The sequence below is a fragment of the Cydia strobilella genome, chromosome 12, assembly GCF_947568885.1.
Source record: "Cydia strobilella chromosome 12, ilCydStro3.1, whole genome shotgun sequence".
Lineage (NCBI taxonomy): Eukaryota > Metazoa > Arthropoda > Insecta > Lepidoptera > Tortricidae > Cydia > Cydia strobilella.
In genome coordinates, this window is record NC_086052.1 from 18,291,356 (window position 1) to 18,309,727 (window position 18,372).

General features: G+C 37.4%; 1 long non-coding RNA gene across 1 annotated transcript in view; it reads left to right on the forward strand.

The window, feature by feature from the left end:
- Nucleotides 1-18,372, forward strand: part of LOC134746332 (uncharacterized) — a 66,769-nt gene that overhangs the window by 12,550 nt on the left and 35,847 nt on the right. Inside the window, exon 2 of the long non-coding RNA XR_010128227.1 lies at nucleotides 13,636-13,663. This is a non-coding gene — a long non-coding RNA (uncharacterized LOC134746332). The remainder of the gene's footprint in view (nucleotides 1-13,635; nucleotides 13,664-18,372) is intronic.

Consider the following 18,372-nt stretch of genomic DNA (forward strand, 5'->3'; position numbering starts at 1 on the left):
ATCGTTAGCGCCCACCTCTCAGATCCGTATGTTATCACTGGCAACACACACTGGTCAAAGACTTTTGACTTACGACACTTTATTTACTTAAGAGACTTTATTGTATTGTATGTAACAAATTATTAATTTATCTAAAAAATATCAGGTCATATTGGCACAAAGAACAAAACAAGACACTCTTATTGTTTTACAGATAACGATATAGGTACCTATATCTTTTTGTAGAGCTGTTTTTATACTAGGTATTTGAAATCAAGATCAATATCTCAACGAGGTATATCTTATCAAAATTTTATAAAATGTGACATATTGACTAAATTGACAGGGCACACATCACATGTATACAAACTAAATTGCAAACATACACGGATCAGTTGCAACGAAAAATTACTAGAATAAATAACTAAACTAATAAGTTAGGCCGCGGACGCGACAACGGCCATAATCCCGTTAATTGTTTTTTACACCCTACCCGACCCTATTCTTAACGCTCGCCATTCGCATTAGACAAACCAGTACATAAATGGCTAAGATATTCGTAACACGCGTATGTAAATATTAACTTGAGATGAGTAGATGACACTTGTGTAGAGCAAGTACAGAAAAAAGTGTACCATTTTTTTCCAAATATATGTATAATTTTTGGGTGATTTCTACTCAAAATCACGAAGACTATAGATCTAAAAAGTAAAAAAAGTGTAAAAAAAAATGTTTCACATTATCAATTTATCATACCTACATATTTTGTATGAACCGTCACAAAACAAACTTCCAAATTTTGTATGAAAAACTGATGGAGACATTTTTATTTCTTTTATTTAATCAATAGTCCTCGGGATTCTGAGTCGGAAAAACCCAAAATTTGTTAGTTTTTCGAGAAAAGTTAATGGTACACTTTTTCCTGAAAACCTCTTACACTGGTTGTCCAGATGTGTAGTTCGCCCGATGTGCTCGGAAAGCTATTTCAACTATAGACGTCAGCAGCCGGGCCTTTGAAGATAATTATTTTACAATTCCCGCCAAAACTCGCAGCTACAAAAGCTTACAACTAGGTACATACTGTATTTTTATCAGGCTTTTAGATGAAGGCTTAAGGACTAAATCCAGATTAAAGTCGGGAGTCAAAGCCGCGGGCTTTGCGAGTTTAAAGGTTTCGAGTTAGGGAAATTCAATGTCCGTCGGCTACTGTTTTGCCAAAGGATATATATAACATAGGTATAGTCGTACAGAATCAGAAGTGGCTTAACGGGTGAGTTGGCGGTCAAATTTCGTCGTCGTCAAAAAACGTCTCCCTTAACCCTAAGGGCACACTAAGATATTAAACTTTAATATTCCCAAAAGAAGTAATTCAATTTGAACAATTATACTTAGCGTATAGTTATAATATAATAGGCAGAGGTTGCATGTGGTTGACGAAAAAAATGATTCATATTATCAATGTCAAGATTCAAGATGTCATATCAATGACGCCGACAGGTGCACAAATAAAACATTTTACGAAAACACTTCACTACATCACGTTTTGCGAATACTTATCATCAGGCATCGTAAACTGCGAGCGAAATCCATTAAAATGACGTACTTTGACTTGACTTGACCATAGAGTAACTTATACTAGAGCGGTACTGTCATAGTAAATTTTGTAACCCCAGTAAATTCACTGCCATCTGTCGACACACTTTGAAACTAAAAATGAAGATTTATAAAAATACGATAGAATGTATTTAAATATAGATAAATGATTTTTTTTATTTGCATTAATTATTTTTATGATTTTGACCCATGTTCTTTCACTGATATGCGTTAAAATTGTTAAATAACAAACGAAACCGTCAACGCCATCTATACGACTGTAGGCCAAAACTAGTAGCGCCCTCTGAACGAGAATCAAATTTTCTTGATTTTCGAGGCACGTTTTTTCCTTAGACTGTATCCATCTATTACGGAGTTATATCTATCTTTGACTTGACTAAGTAACAACCCTAGTACTTCAATGGATTTCGCTCGCAGTTTACGATGCCTGCTTATTATATCACTGTGTCAAACATCGAACATTTTTTTATCAAATAGGCCACAGGGACACTTTTACATGTCAAATTGTATTGTGTGTAGGTATAGGTACGTAGGTTCGTCCGTATTTTGTAAAAGAAAAGTTAGTCCCTTCAATCCTGAAATTCCACAACTGCTGTCTGTGACGTGCCGCGAATTTTAAAAACATCCGCAATTCGCGTGCTTTCAAAATTCTTAAAAACTCGATTATTCCGTTACACTCGTACAAACGGAACGTTAAAAGCTTTCGTCACTCTCAGGGATTTCAGAAATGTCGAGGGCTCTGCATTTGAATTCTAAATAGTGTCCGCATCCTCTTGCGTACTTTAATAACCTTCCTACCTACAGATGGGCACAAAACCATCATCACATTTTAAAATTAACTATAACTATTAACTATAACGGCCACACGATCCCACCACCAAAAAGCCGCTCCCATACAATTGAAATTACGCTCTTATTTTGAAACGACATGCTTATATTTGATAATACGGCATGAACAATGACGTAAAATATATTCGGTACTGACTAATTTGCGTTGTTATACGTGTACAAAAATAATAGAGCGAGTAGAAGTTTTGTATGTACTAATTTCAATTTGATCTCTTTATATTCCAATATCGAACACTAATAGGAGCGGGTTTGTGTGACTCGTGTGTAACACTATAACATCTAACGCAAATAGTAGCTAAAAATACCTCAGTAGAAACGTTACGTTATTATAGTTAAAAGATCACGTTATTTAATACTCCAACTGCCCTCTCAAAATGATCGAAAATGCTTCCAGATTTTTTATTCTGTGTACATTTTAATGTTTCTTTTAGTGAAAATAAAATAATTAATTCAATTGTAATATGTAACACAAAAAACATTGTGTTACCTATTACAGTTGAGTTAACTTGAATAGGTACACACACACACACACACACACACACACATCCTACATTTATTTTGCGTCTTTTATAAATATAGAAACCTGGGACACAAGCCAGGCTTTCCTCAATATTGGAGATTATATACCTAAACAAGTTACTTACTGTATTTCTTTTTTTATTTTGGGCAGGGTATTTTGTGAAATATAGCGAGGTAATGGCTTCTAAATCAATTCTCTGGGTTCTCTTTACAGACGAAATCCATAAAGAAGCCGATAATGCTGGAAAATTAGGTATTTTTAGTGGCATGCAAGGAAAGTCCTGCAACCTATTCCAAAACGACTTGTCTGAAAGCTTTTCTAATATAATCTGACTCCTCATTTCATGACTACTATGGGTAGTCATAGTTCAACATTATTTTGCAATATTAGAGCGCTGTAAAACGCAGGCAGTGCGCGGGCGAGATAGTGCGGAGGAGTCCGCTGCAGGTACTCATTGCGAACGCTTACCGAGCATTCATCGCAAGAAAACCAGAATAACATAGGTGCCTTTTTACCTATAACTGCAAGTGAGAACTAGAGTCTTACAAGCCAAGCCAATTTGGGAAACTAAACTCTGTTTTATAAAACTACGCTTTTCCAAATCTTTATGAAACTCAATACCGAAATCCGTAATCGACTTTGGAAGTTCGTTTTCTATTGAATTTTGTGTACCTATCTAAAGTCTAAAATCTAAGTTGTTTTCGAAAACAACGCGTCTTACAGACACCAGTCTCTAAAGAAAATCCAGGCTATAAAATCTGCAAATTTCAAAGAATTCAAGCTGATGCTAGGCATGATAACATAGGTAGATAGATAGACATAACAAATTTCCCAAACCAGTTTCAAAATGTTGTGTGGCCGCTGTGAAGCCGAAGTTAATGACTGTGCTCAGTGTACACTGTGTAAAAAGCTATTTGGTTTTTGTTGTGCCGGTGTGACCGAACAGGGCTACCGCAAACTCGGTACAGACCGAAGATCCTTATGGAAATGTACGTCATGCAGAGTGCCAGACCCTTCATCACCGCATACAAGTAATGAGACCATCTCGCTCGAGACTATCATGATGGAGTTGAAGTCTATGCAGTGTCACCTTGCAAGTTTACCGGGGCTGGTGCAGGATGTCAAGGCTATCAAAACTGAAATTACTGACCTCAAAAAAACCTGTGACTTCAACAGCCTGCTACTGGATGATCACAAGAAACGTTTAGATGGAGCTGAGGCTAAACTGTCAGAATTGAGTAGCTTAAAAAATACTATGCAGTCTCTGAACAAGGAGCTTGATAGTCTTAAAAACGACAATGTCAGTAGGGAGCAATGGCAGCGCTTAAATAATGTAGAAATAAAAGGTGTGCCGCTAAAGCAAAATGAAGACCTGTTCCAAATTCTTGACCAAATATCGATAGCGGTTGGCTACCCAATCCATAGAAGTAGTATTAATTATATTTCTCGAGTCCCAACCTATAATAATAAGGAAAAGCTAATCATCGTGGGCTTTATTAACCGCTACATAAAGGAGGACTTCATTGCTTCTGCCCGTGCGAAAAAGAAATTAATTGCTAGCGAAATTGGATTCATTGGAAACTCGCAGAACATCTTCTTAAACGACCACCTGACTCCGGACTATAAGAAATTGCTTACCTTGGCGAAGACGACGCTGAAATCAAAGGGTTATCAATTTATCTGGGTGAAGTTCGGCAAAATACACGTTCGGAAAGATGACTCTTCTAAAATCTTCGTTGTCAATAGCCAAACTGATTTAAACAGACTGATGTAGAATGTGTTTATTTTAAGACCGCATTGCAAAATTTCTTAGTGTTTGATGTATTAATTATTAAAAACCATTTATTTTTTGCTTACAGTTCCTTTTTTCATTTGCTATTATTAATTAAATATGCATATCATCGATTATCACAATGTAATATGATGACTTATGTTGGCTATATACTTATTTTCCTCGCGGACTGCCTTAAAAGTTTGAGAATCTTGCCGTCTGTGGAATGCTTTTGTTTGTTATCGCCACCAGTTGCCCGGCCTGTTACCTGCGCTCGTTACCGAAATGCATTTAAAGATTATATTATGCAAAGTATATTTGTCCCTTTTTTGCTTGTTGTAAATTACTATTACTATTATTGCTTGCCTTGTTATACTCGTGGAATTAGTTCTATGCTTAAATGGTTTACAAATGATGTTCACATTATATTTTTACACTGTTTTATTTTCTTTACGTTGCTAAGTGCCTTAAACGAACATAACAGCATAAATAAAATGAATGCTATTGCGATTAAGCCGTTTTGGGAGTGTTATTCTGGTAAGTTATTATTATGTGTTTATTGGATCTTACGTCTTACGTAATGGATAGTAACTTTAACAAAACGCTTTCCGTTTACTATCAAAATGTTAGAGGACTTCGTACTAAAACAATAGATTTTTACCGCAATAATTTATTGGCTTCATATGATGTTATTTTTCTAACGGAAACGTGGCTTGTGGACGGTATATCGGACTCGGAGCTCTTTGATAATAGGTATGTTGTTTGGCGGCGTGATCGGGACCTGTCGCTGACTGGACAAAGTCGGGGTGGTGGCGTCATTATTGCCACGCGGAAGGAGTTGGCTGTTATACCTCAACCAGCATACTATTCTTCGGCGGAGGACTTATGGCTCACATTGTTATTGAAATCAAATGCAGAACGGGATACGGTAAAATTGCATTTATGCGTTTTGTATCTTTGTAAACAAGGGCAAGGGTATTCATTTTCTGACCAACTTTCTAACTTCCTAAGTAAATTAGGAGAGGTTATGACTAGTAATCCCGACGATAAATTCCTTATCATTGGCGATTTTAATCTGAGTAACATTGTATGGACGCCTAGTGATCAATTTTTATTGCCCTCTAACTATTCCACTACGGATGAGTACAGTCTTGTTGATGAGTTAAATACTCTTGATTTATGCCAATACAACGGGGTTTTTAACGCGTTTGGGAAATTATTGGATCTTGTACTTTGTAATGGTGTAGTGAGTGTGTGTGATTGCCATACCCCGCTTGTACCCATAGACCCGTATCATAAGGCGTTAAATATATATGTAACATTTGCTTCCTTTGCTTCTCTTAAGCAAGCACCTGTCATGAAATATTTTTATAATAAAGCTAATTATGACCGAATTAATTTAGATCTTTTAGATATAAACTGGGACTTTGAATTTTCTACCCGCACACTCGACCAGTGTGTTGACTTTTTTTATTCAAAATTTAAATACTTGAGAGATAAGTATGTCCCTCATAAGTTAATTACCGTAAGTTCATACCCAGCATGGTACTCATCCTCGCTTAAGAAGGCTATTAAAGAAAAACACAAATATCGTCGCAGATATAAACTATATGGTAATAAGTGCGATTTGCTTGCTTTTGAGTATCAGAGGGACAGAGTTAAACGTATGGAAAGGCAATGTTTCATAAATTACACTATAACGGTTGAAAATAATATTAGTAAAAATCCTAAGCAATTCTGGTCTTTTATAAAATCTCGATCTAAATCTTTTGGCATTCCTAGTAGTGTACGTTATGGTGATACTACTGTGAACTCAGGGGTTGACATTTGCAATGCGTTTTCTGATTACTTTAAAACAAGTTTTTTGGATCCTGAATCGCATAACTCTTCGAATAGTGGTACTCTCCATGTATGTGCTGATTCTATTGGTGATATAGCTAGTATTTCGGTTGATAATGATTTGGTTACTAAACTCTTACTGAGCCTCGATCCAAGTAAGTCAGCGGGTCCCGATCAAGTGCCAGCCTTGTATTATATTAACTGTGCTAAAACCCTAACCAAACCTGTTTCCTTATTGTTCCGCCGTTCGTTTGCCGAATGTACCGTTCCCGCGATCTGGAAATCGGCTTTTATTACTCCTGTTATAAAGAAAGGTCCTAAAACGGATGTGACTAATTATAGGCCCATTTCCAAATTGTGTATTATAGCTAAATTATTAGAAAAAATAGTCCACATACAGGTTTCATCTGTACTCAAAAATTCCATAGATAACTCTCAACACGGGTTTGTCCAACGTAGGTCAACTGTGTCTAATCTTGCTTTACTTAATGACTTTGTCTCAGAGGCAATGGACAATGGCCGTCAAGTGGATGTAATCTATACTGATTATAGTAAAGCTTTTGATCGAATTGATCATGATATTCTAATATATAAGCTTTACTTAATTGGTATAAGGGGTGATCTTTTAAGATGGTTCATATCTTATATAAAAAATCGATGCCAGTCGGTGGTGATCAATAATTATATGTCAAGCTGGGTAGCTATACCAAGCGGAGTGCCCCAAGGCTCTTTATTAGGCCCACTTCTATTTAACATATTTATAAATGACATTAGTACCTGTTTCCAGTTTTCAAAATTACTTAGTTTTGCTGATGATATGAAAATTTTTGCTAAAATTGATACGCTTGCCGATACATATGCATTGCAATCCGATCTAAGCCGGCTAGATAGCTATTGTATAAGAAACAAGCTAGATTTAAACCCCTCCAAATGTTTCACTGTAACTTTTTCTCGTAAACGTGACATAATTCCTGCTTCATATTCGTTAAAAGGTGACATTCTACAGCAAGTAGAGAGCATGAGGGATTTAGGTGTTATTCATGACTCCAAGCTTATTTTCAATGACCATATTGACAGTATAGTGGGTAAAGCAGCTAAGTCACTTGGGTTTATAATGCGTAGTTCAGCTTGTTTTACTCGTCCTAAGACCCTTAAAATCCTGTATTGTGCTTATGTAAGGAGCAAGCTGGAATATGCATCTCAGATTTGGAATCCTCAATATCAAATTTATGTTGATAGGATTGAGCGATTACAAACTAAATTCATAAAATTCCTCTGCTTTAAAATGCATGTAAATTATAATTCTGCTAATTATTTTAGGCTGTGTAAAAAACATCACTTAATCCCACTTGTTAAACGCCGGGAAATTGCGGATATTTTGTATTTAATAAACATTATTAAAAGCCATGTTGATTGTCCTAGTTTACTTAGTAAAATCTCTTTCACTGTTCCATCGAGAAGGTTAAGGCACTTACGTCCCATTAGTACTAACGAGGCTTCCACTAAATATAGAAAAAACAGTTTTTTGTGCAGGGCAGGCAAGACTTTAAATAAAGTTTTGCTTAATTTAGACTTCGATATATTCAATGATAGCATATCTGTAATAAGAAAGAAATTAATTGCATTTTATATGGGTGATACTTCTAGCGCAGGTTCGGGCTCGGCTTACTAAAGTTGTCCTTTATAGGTGTATTTGCTTTTTGTTTTTTTTATTTTTATTTTTTGTTTAATCTTTAAAGTTTTGTGCAGTCAGCGGTTGAAGTGCATGGTTACTTTCTGAATGAATTCCATTCCTGTTGTGTCTATGCGGTTTTGCAGCTGGCAGTACACACTAACCTTGGCTTGTGCTGTCGGTACTTGTGTGTTGAACTGAATTTTAGTTATATTTGATTTTTGTATATTTAATTTTTATAAGTGAGAACCTGTAATTGGCTCTGTAATTCTATTGTAGCTTTAAAAATGTTTATAGCTGTTGGTTTTCCATGTATGAAAAAAAAAAAAAAAAAAAAAAAAAAATGATAAAGGGATGACTCACGCTAGGCCGAGCCGGGGCCGGGCCGGAGCTTCCGGCGCTTTGTTTTCTATGGAAAGAAGCACCTGATCAGCGATCAATCGTTATAGAAAATGACGTGTCCAACGTCGGACTTGGCTAACGACGAAAAGACCTGAAACAAGCAGATATGAACCCATATATGGAGATAACGGACAAGGAGAGCCGAGCCAAGTGATGAATTCTTACACTGGGTTGATACAGACTTTTGCGTAGGCGATGTGAATAAGCCCTGGCGTCATCTCCGCTCGCATTCCCAATTTCACGCCCCACGGACCACGGTGATAGCATTAATTTCTTTCACAAAAGAGCAGTGCACTTTAATAAAAATATTAGCAGTAAAGCAGTACCTTGCCTTTACTGACTGGATGGTTGTGGTTGCGCTTTTCTCGTTTATCGTGCCACGCGTCTCTCTCACTTGCGTGATCGTAAAGAAAACGGTGTTAGACGATAAATCGTTATCCATAGATCAGAACAAAGCAGCGCCTAGCAGCACTTAACAGAAAATTCCATCCCCCTTTTCACTGATGATGATTTCCGGGAATCAAACTATCTCCACACCACTTAAGGTTGATAAACAAGACAAAGTGCGAGTAATTCGAAAAACTCGCGCGGCTACAAGATGTAGATGTCAACTTTAGCCATTTTTCTCCGAAACGACGTGGACAGGATAACGCGGTTCCTCGGAAAGTCGGAGGTAAATTTAAAAACTAAATGAAATAATGCTATGCTAAATAATAATGGGTAAAAATCGTAAAAGTTTAAGTTACTGATGTATCTCCATAACAGGCAATGTTAGAGTTAGACCAAAGATGTCTGCAACAATTTTGATTCATTTAATTTCATTTATTTATTCTCTCATATAAGCTTACAGTAATATACAAAATCGCTTACACGGTACGGTACGGTTGATAGCACACGCAGTGTAACTTAGTGTAAGTGTTATTTATAAATACGTAATTTCATAGAAGTTTGACGTTTAAAATAACACTTGCACTCTGTGTGGTATCAAAATCGTTGCAGACTTATCTTGGTCTAAGTCTATTAAGTATAGATCACATGACATAACAGCACCTGAAGTAATCGATTTCCATTTTTATTATCTGAAAAAGACGAAGTAAAGTACGCACCTAACTCCATATTAAAAAAAAAACTACGTAGATCCGAGTAAATGTAAATAAAATCTGTAGACATAGTAGGTTAGGTTGATATCATACAGTAAGATGATGCAAATCTTCTCAGTCAACAGTTTGAATTTAGAATTTCGTGCGTGAGATTACGGTAAACAGTTGAACGTTTTTTCCAATGGCAAATGGGGCAGATTTATGGTAGGTATGTACATAATGTTTGTGTTTTAAATTGCGTAGAAAAAAGTTTGATCACGTATAAAAATAATGAGGAAGCTTACTAAATAAATGTTTACATTATATTTATTCACCAAACATTTCCCTGCAGTAAGCTCCTAAATGAAATTATTATTTAGCTTTGATCATTTTTATATTCCCCTGAGGTTAGGCAAGCTTAATAAAATTCACGTGGGCATTACTAGTCTTTTAATTAGCTTTCTCCGAACACTGAAAGTGGAATATGTTAGGTAATAAACGCAGGTATTCTGTAAATTAATTACGACACATACTCGTAAAGTTTGGAGGGTCGCGGATTGATAGTAAGATAAAACGGCGGACGAGATTGGCAATTTGGTATTTACCAAGGTTTACTGCCCACTTGGACACAGCAAACCAGTGTAGACTGACCTTTGTATTTTTTTATAATATAATGAACCGAACTCAAGTGAACCAAAAAATCTGTAACCTTGCAATCTAGAGCGTGTGTTTTTGATACGACCACATATTCCGCGATAAGTTTTATTTTATGACGTAGGAGGCAAACTAGCAGAGGAATCGACTAGTAAACAATGACCGTCGCCCATGGACACCTGCAACATCAGAGGGGTCGCAAATGCGTTGCCGTCCGTTAAGATGGTAGTACGCTCTTTTCTTGAAGGTTTGAAGGTTGTATCGGTCCGGAAATACCGCGGGCGACAGTTCATTCCACAGGTTATCATATCATATCATTCTGATGGCAACTGCAGCACGTTGTTGCTGCAGCGTCGACGCGACCGATGTCACGTTCATCTTCTTGATAAAACTGATGCCGGATTTTCAATCTCGATCAGCAGCCAAGGCAACGACAGCAAAGCAATCCATCAAGAAGGTGGAACCTTTTCAATGTATTTGAGTATGTTATGTGTAATTCGTAGTAAAAAAAGAAAAAAGAAAAAAAAAAGTGAAAAAAGAAAAAAGAAAAAAAAAAAATGTGTGTCGTGGGAAAAAGAGTGAGATAATGATTTTTAAGGCTAGAAACAAGTATCCCACAATTATACCTCCCGTCCCATTAAACGGCATCGCCCTCACGAGAGTCACACGCTTCAAATATCTCGGCCACGTTGTTACTGATGATCTGAAGGACGATGCCGATATGGAGAGAGAGCGAAGAGCATTGTGTGTGAGGGCGAACATGCTGGCCCGCAGGTTTGCTAGGTGTTCAAAAGCAGTGAAAATTACGCTTTTCAAGGCATACTGCTCTTCTTTTTACACTGGCAGCCTGTGGGTCCGATATACCCAAAAGTCATACAATGCTATTAGGGTGCAGTACAACAATGCTTTTAGGATGCTGATTGGCCTGCCCAAATTCTGCAGCGCATCCACCATGTTCGCGGAGTCACGCACCGATGGGTTTGCAGCAATCTTGCGCAAAAATGCAGCGTCTCTGCTGAGCAGAACGAGGGACAGCCCAAACAGCATCCTAAAGATGATTGCTGATCATGTGTGTTGTCCTGTAATTAATGAAATAATTTTAAATGTAAAATCAAATTTAATTTTTAAGTACTAACATTATTTTTAAGAATATACTAACAAAAATTAAGATCATGTTATCTTTATTGAATAAAATTGAATTGAATTGAATTGAATTGAATTGTAGTAGCTGAAAATATGTTTTTTTGAACAACTACGAGGGTAAGAAGAAGTATTGCGATGGTGAGAGGACGGTGGTCGCAAGGGCCGGACGTCGGATACACACTATTGATACGACTTTACATGAATAGAACATTACTATAAAGGTTGGAAATAGGGAAAGGTTGAGCGAGTGTGATATATACGGGCGAACAAAGGTCGCTTCAGTAACATAAGCCTGACAATGCGTCTTCCGGCTAAAGAATTTATATTGGTTTTTTCGAAAAATGCGGAAATTCGACCATAAAACTAATAGCAACCTAAAAGTCCAATATCGAATGCCGGTATTTACATAGATATATAAAAATAAGAAAACAAAATACGAGTATATTTGGAGTTTACGTCGACAGCCATAAACATATTGGTACTTAAGACGCATTTTTCTGAAAGATTTTTCGGGTTGGGAGTCAAACAAAATGTCGAAAGTCCAGACTAATAAGCGGGAATTTTTGCTAGATTCCCTTACTCATAATATCAGTCACTGTTGAGAAGTGGATTGGACGCACGCGACCTGCGACGCGGCGAGCGGCAAATCAAGGCCATCCATACGAGTACATTATTGTTCTCGACCAAACGTATGAACGGCCTTGATTTACCGTTCGCCGCGCCGCCACCGCGCGTCGGTTGCTGCGTTCCGTTTCACATCCGTAGCCTAATATTTAGCTAATCTCATTGCGGTGCAGACAGTGGTCAGTGCTACAGTATTGTAAAATCATTATCAAAACAAGTTGAGCGTTTAAAGTTTCGAATCTTTACTATTATAGGTGAAACAAAGATATAAGAGATAGAGGAAGATTGGAAAGCTTCGGAATGTGGTGTTGGCGAAGAATGGAAGGGATTAGTTAGAAAAAATATCAAATGTTAGGGTTCTGGATAGGATTACAGAGAAAAGAAATATAATAAAGACAAATAGAAAATAGAAGAAGAGTACTAATTGGACATCTTCTACGACATGATTTGTTCCTTAAGAACAACACAGCAGGGAAATAGAGGGAAAGATAAGAATAGGAAGACCGAGAAAAAAATATTTCAACCAAATAAATGAAAAGGTTCAGGTCGTGTCATACCAGAAGGTTAAAGATTTGGTAGAGGACCGGAAAAGTTGGAGATTGCTCCACCGACAAGAGCATAGCTTTTAAATATAAAGAAGAAGAGACTATTATAGGTAGTGTTTGTGTGGTGGCAGCAGGCGAGTTTACGAGCAAAATTAATTAAACGTAAATCGGACATAAAGCCGGAGTCCTCGCATCAAAAACCCATCTCGTGGTCGCCGCACAGTGGCCGCCGTTATTGAGCAACAACCTTTCTTCGAGGGCCGATGGGGGCGGACAAATATTTAGTCATTTCTTCGTTAAATATTTTGAAGATTGCTTGTTCAAAATATTGTGCGTCAATATTATGACTTGATTGAAAATACAATATACCTACACCTCAACGACAGATAGCAAAAGGTTTAGCTACGAGCTACAAAATATAAGGCTACAAATAGGAGTGAAAATTCCGGTTAGATGTGGGAGTCCGGAATTCGAGTTACGGATTGTAATAACGAACGTCACTAATTCCAAAAGAAAATTTACAGTGACGTTTAAATTGTAGTAATACCACTGCAGTCATAATGGTGACATTTAGATGTCAACGGAAGCTGCATTACTGTTTCCTTGATAAAGTGAGTGACGTTCGCTGCAAAATTACTACCGCGGTTATTCCGTAACTCATTTAATCAAGGAAATTGACAGAGACAGCTGCGACAACAACGACACTGCAGCAGTAATGCAGCTGCAATTGACATCCGAATGTCACCTTTACACATATGTAGCTAAGACTTTATCATGCTAAACTTAGATGTGTCTAAATTAGTCTAAAGCGCTATTGATTTTCTAATATTTGTTAGTCCTATCTTATACGTTTATATATATATATATATATATATATATATATTATGTGAGTTTATTAATTAGGTTAAGAATCCTAGCAATTCAAAATTAATGTTTTATTTCAGGTTGCAGACGGCGAAAAAGGCAGTTAAGGTAATTTTTTTACTAGCTTCGTTTAGCAAGATATTAATCTTATTCCAAGTGTCTGTACTCTTTCTTCTCTACTTGAAATCTTTTACCGAGTTTCGCATTATTAGGCGCTTGTCGCCGACGTCGTATTGTTAGATTCTCTTCTCGTGCATGTACCGGTACAGCGGCTGTGAGCTAATTTTTTAACTAGATTTGTAATAATTATAATATGTAATTTAAAAACTGGTTTCTAAAGCAAAGATTGTTGGGTCTGGTGGCTTCGAAATTAAAAATTGTTGGGTCAAACTCCTGTAAAAACTATGTACCTACAAAATAGTATCTGTGTTTTCAAACCAACCATACCTTCCATGTATGATGAGCTATGAGCAATGTGCCCAGCCCAGCCTTCATACCCCATTGCTGGTTCATGAATTACAGACCTAGTTTCCTGTCGACGACAGAGCTTTGAATTTTACTCATCTCACTGAGTTACAAGATCTGATTTCTACCACTTACCAGGCTTTAAATGTGAGAGAATAAGGCGCAGAACCCACGTAGCGGCGTGGCACCGCTCCGCGGCGCGGCACGGCGGCGGCGCCGCGGAAACCTTGTATGACGGTGTAGGTAGATAAACCGCCTAATTTGCGCCCTGCGCCACAAAATATATAATAGTACTAGGTACTGAAGATTCACTCCCTAACAAAAAAACGCGTCTACTACGCGCAAGGCGTAGCACACGTAGCACAAGGCGTAGCGCACGCGTTCCGGGGCGGTGCGCGGCAATTACTATGAAAAAACCTCAAAATTGAGGCGGCCGCAGGTACTTGTGAGACACGCCTGCCTGCGCCCACGACACGACGCCACGCCATCGCCGTGCCGCGCGGCACAGCGGTGCCACGCCGCTACGTGGGTTCGGCGCCAGAAGCAGCATGCATTTTACCTAACTTCAAAGATTGTAGGTACAGCACGCCAAATGATAAAACGTGCAAGATGTTTTTCAAAGCTTCTTACGAGTTGAACAATGTAGATCACGAGTAACAATTTTTACTATAACAATCCACCTAAAATCACAAAAATGGCAGTTTGGCTGATCGATGTCGATGTTTTTCTTTACCTTCTTTCATTATTTTGGACGGAATAATCGATAGAATTGCATAACAATCCATCTAGCAGAATATGGCTTAACTTTGAAAAAATACCCTTATATTTACTGAGTTAGGGTAGGTTCTTTTAATTTTGTGGAAAGGTCCAAGCTTCAATTAATATTCAAAAGCCCAAACTAAGCAACAAATAAACAAGAGAAACATTATTATTAAATTCAACACCATAATACCAACAATCAGTCAACAGCAGTATTTTATTTGACACTTAAGTAATAAAGCGGCTTTCAATAACAGCTACGAACCCTCGGCCCGTTCCTTTTGATCTCTTGCGTTCAAATTAATAAAGTGGTTGGTGCGAAATTCGGGTTGAATATCATTCTGAGAGCTTACCGAGTACTGGCCAAGAAGGGTCAAGCGAACCGATATTCATAGTTATCATACTCTCATTGTATCAACTGAGAGCGTCCATTGCTTGGCATAAAGCTTCTCCAAGGATCGCTAGAACTGGCCTTGTGCTGATCTCATCCAGCCGTTCGCAACGATCTTAACCAGTCCGTTAACTTGTTGAGGGCCCGGATGTCTAGCCAAGGTGACAATCGCTTGCGCTTCGACAACGAAATGCTTTGTATCTCTCTATCACTCTTCCATATTAGTGCGACAGTGACAGTTGCTTTTCGTTCACTACGAAGCGTAAACGATTGACATGTTGGCCACGCACCATGTTGCCCCAGTAACTTAATTTTACCAGGCACAAGTGTGCTCATAAGAACATCCTCTCCTCGAATATTTCAAATATCGTTATCCTCTTTAATTAAACTGCTTGCTGCACCCTACATGTGTATACCATGTGTCACGTTGTATACCATTCTACGAAATAGGTTAAAATACAATGTGTTATGCAATAAAGATTATGAGTATAAGCATGAGTAAATGTTATCCTCGAGGTTACATTATTTGACTTTGAACTTTTGCCCACGCTGGCCACGCCACACCACGCTCGCTCAAGCAATGAGAATACTCGACCAGGAAATTAGGTACGTACGGGTACGGAGTAAACAGACGCTATTTTGTGTTTGAAGCAACAAGGTGTCTGTTCAAAACGGTGGCGCTCTTCAAAACGGAAGCAGAGTACCTACATGGAATGGCAATAAAAATTACTGCGAGAAATTAGTTGGTAATTTATATGAATTGACTTCTCTAATTGCAATGTGATTATCTGTAGGTGCTTTTCTAATTCCGGTAAATGGAGCCCTGGTGAAAATTTACTCGCAAGATTTGAAAACATGTTTGATTTAGATATATCAGAAGGCGTTCACAAATTTCCGAACAAAACCTCTATTATCTGGCCTCTAAGAAGCACGTGGCGACTGTACGTAATTGTAAATTCAAAATCTTCCGACTACATTAAAACTAACAAACAAGTACTGTATAACAAATACAAGAAAATTTATTAAACCCCTTTGAAGACAAACATTTGTTTGTACAGCGTACATTGAACGCACACACTTCCCACACTTCAAAAGCAAATACCGTACCCTATTCGTCGCGGGTAAATAGTTTGTACTGATGATTTTTTATAGATGTGAAGTCTGCTGCCAGCTTCTACAATCTAGGCTGAATACGTGTCTTTCGGTTAAATTATTCTAAATCAACACACATTTTACAAGATGAAAATGAAAAACTTCCTTAACCAAAACCGTGTCACTTTGCCGTTTATTAATAATGAACATTTAATGAAATGTAGGCAATAAATTGAATAAAAGAGGCCGAATATATGGCTGGGAAGGGTATTGGAATTCCAATTATGCGAGTGCAGCAAGCGAGCCCGGAGTGTGCCGGAGTAGCGGAATGTGGTCAGAATGTTCTTGCTCTTACTGTGGCGAGATTAAGTGTCGAGACGAGAGAGGATTCGGACTTAGGCGATATACTCAGCAACTTAATTTGAAAGTGAAAGTCTTTGAGGTCGATCAAAAAGATTTGCAACAATTCTGATATAAGTATTTTGACTTAAATTTCAGAATTTCAGGTTTGGGCAAAAGTTTTGTAATATTTCTTAATTTTTGATATTTTCTGTACCTATCGCTGAATTGAGCGTCATTTTGGTTAATCAAGCATAGTCGCTTGTCGCCGAGTCAACAAAAATATTTATACTCGTAATATATGACGGTTCATCGTAATTTCAACATTCCTATTATGCTGATCATAAAATAAGCATTAACTTATCATGATTACTGACTAAATAATAACGAATAAATAATTCCTAAAACACATACTAAACTGTTATCTGGAATCAGATTAGCGATAAATAAATAAATGTTCCGGATGTTAAATAAAACAGTTTTTCAGTCTGGCCTGACTGGCTTTTTCTATGTAGGTTTTTACGTTTCTATGTAAAATTTTATACCTAACGATAAATTTTATGTTTAAAGTACTCGTTTTAGTTATTGATGATATGTTTTAATTGTCGAAACATAAAACGTTCATGCTCTGATTTTGCCGTAAACATGATATCAAAGGTTCGGCATCGTTTGGCGCTTTTAAGGCACGAAGTATATATTTACTTTACTTTTTCAATCAAATATATACTTACTTTTTTGTACTTTATTCCTTGGTAATAAGATGAATATTGTGTAGATATTTTTGATGTGAAGTAAAAGAGCAAAGGATAATGATCTTCAAAGAGACTGCGTGAGCGGCATCGTATTATGGCATTAGCAATTTATATTTTCCTAGAAAATGGAAAAATCTATAAAACGATTATGTCGGTGTGCTTTGCATTGACACGTATTAAATTGAAGTGTAGGTATAGGGACTACAGTTGCGAACGAAAACTCAAATGATCATTTCAAGTTTCGATTGGCCCTACTATAAATATGTCACTTAGCCACTTGGCCACATCTCAACACTGCACTTCACTTTTGTGGAGCAGCAACACTGTGCAACATGGTAACATTAGGTAACTTACCTTATTACACTGTTGCACAGTGTTGCTTCACAGTTGCTGCACACAAGTTAACTGCATTATGGATGCACCTTAGCAATTTGCGCTGCTAACTTTCTAAGACCATTTTCTTTTCAATCGCACGTTGAAAACGATTCACAGAATACTGCTGTCTGTATTGTCCTAGGCATTAGCTCTAACTGCCTCCCCTTTAGTCTCCACCCCACTAATAACTGTATTTACTTACCCCTCTACTCTCGCAAGTATTAATCAAATTAATTTCCCTAAATCAACGTCATGCGACAATCGAATTTAAACTGCCGTGTTGACTCAACTATTTTAGTCACTCACGCCGAAGAAAATGGCCTAGGCTCTCTGAAACGGATACGTGAGTTTAATTATATAATAAAATTGGCCGTTAAATTAAATGAGGGAGCCCTATTCAGATTTAACAACTTATTGCGGTTTTGATCTTAATTTGTTACGACCTAGAAGCTCAAGCTGGTTGGTGGATGCGAAATGAAGTAGGTAGGTAATAAGCATGTGATTCGCGCCAATCTGTTAGACGATCCTTAAATTAGAATCCACCTCAAAGTCATGTGGCCGTTACCAGCGAACACTGACTATCCCATTTGTCATCACATTTATATGTAGCCCTTTCCTTTTAATTTTCATTTATTTATTTGCGT